At 37.1% G+C, this 1735-nt stretch overlaps 1 pseudogene; it reads left to right on the forward strand.

Moving 5' to 3' along the window:
* Positions 1-282: 282 nt before the first annotated feature.
* LOC114207454 (mediator of RNA polymerase II transcription subunit 28 pseudogene) lies at positions 283-807 on the forward strand (annotated as a pseudogene).
* The last annotated feature ends 928 nt before the right edge of the window (positions 808-1735 follow it).

The raw sequence follows: 1735 nt of genomic DNA on the forward strand, positions 1-1735 counted from the left end.
CTTCTTAGGTCTCTTCATTTGGCTGATTTTAACCTTGTAACCTTTCTCTGTAATGATTTATGAATATAACAACTTTCATAATTTTGTGTATTATTTCAACAAATTTTCAAACCCGAGTGTAGTTTTGGGGACCCCTTGAACTTACAGAAGTGAGGGTGATCTTGTGGAGGACTCTGACCCATTTAACCTCATTCTTGATTAAAGTCATTGCAGGTTGTAACCAGGGACTGGAGTTTCATTTCCATCAGACAATTTAGAAACCTGAAAAAGAGATTTTCAGAAATGGTGGCTCCGCTGGGGGTTATGTTCTCTGAGCAGCTACCTGGACACCCCGGGGACTCCAGAAGCCAGACTTTGCTTCTTCAGGCTGTGATAGGCCCTCCAAGAACTTCTACCAGTACCTTGGTGGATGAGCTGGAGTCATCTTTTGAGGCTTGCTTTGCTTCTCTTTTGAGTCAGGGCTATGTCAATGGCACGGATCAGCAAGAAATTAGAACTGGTGTTAGTCAGTGTATCCAGAAATTTCTGGATATTGTGAGACAGACAGAATGTTTTTTCCTCCAAAAAAGATTGCAATTATTTGTCCAGGAACCAGAGCAAGTTATCAGAGAAGATGTCTCTGAACTAAGGAATGAATTATAGCAGAAAGATGTTCTGGTCCAGAAGCACCTGACAAAACTGAGGCATTGGCAGCAGGTGCTGGAGGACATCAACGTGCAGCACAAAAAGCCAGCCATAATCCCTCAGGGCTCCTTGGTTTACCTCCAGCAGGCATCTGCTAATATACCTGCACCGAGAAAAACCTGAGTCAAAGTTGACCTGAAGGTGATCTGGCATGTGAGTCAGCTTAAACACAGTTTTGACAAACATTACTTCTTGTGGACATGACATTTTGGAAGAACTCTTTGCCAAAGAAAAAAATGATTTTTGTTTGATGGTCTCACTTAAAAATGTCCCCCTATTTTTATAAGCATTATTTCTTGAATACTTTATAAAATGCCTATAGTTTTAGTAAATCAAGTAAATTTTTCTGTCTTTAGCAAAGTTTAGACTGTTAGCATGATACCACTTACAGATTCCTTTTTATGTTTATTTTTTCCAGTTTGTATTTTTTTGTATGACTTAATCTCTTTAGGTTTCCAATTTCAGATTAACTTGTATGATCTGAAGGAAAGTTTGTATGATCTGATCTGAGAATCAGAGGATGAGGATTTTGGTTGTAGTCCTTTTATGACAATTACCCTTCCATGGTAGTACAGAAAAATAGGTAAATTTGCATATTTCAAGCGTTAAACTATGTCAAGAAGAGGAATCTAATGCAGCAATGTTTGTAATGCTTCTGGAGCTCTCAGAATGAGGATATTTTGTAAATAGGCTGAAATGATTATAATATCCTAGTGTAGTAGTATACACCTTAGTGTAGTAGTAATACAGTAGGATCCTTACGTTGATGTTGAATATTATTTGGGTTAAGTTTATATTTTCTGTAGTGTTTTTTTTTTTTCACTTTTTGGCGTGGGGTATGTATTAAGAGCAGGGATATACTAAATTTTGTTTTGATATGCAGTGATGAATCAGTTTAAGTAAGGGGGCAGACTGTTCTCAGCAGGAAGGTTGAGGCATACATGCAGTATGAGAGGTTAAAACTTACTATGATTATCTCTTTTCATTTGGAGTTTTGTTTGGTTGTGTTGTTTTTGTTTGTTATTATTTATTTATTTATAGCAGAATTTTC

This window comes from Eumetopias jubatus, unplaced genomic scaffold, assembly GCF_037043125.1.
Source record: "Eumetopias jubatus isolate StellerSeaLion01/CBP00866 unplaced genomic scaffold, mEumJub1_p1.0 scaffold_11, whole genome shotgun sequence".
NCBI classification, from domain to species: Eukaryota; Metazoa; Chordata; class Mammalia; order Carnivora; family Otariidae; genus Eumetopias; species Eumetopias jubatus.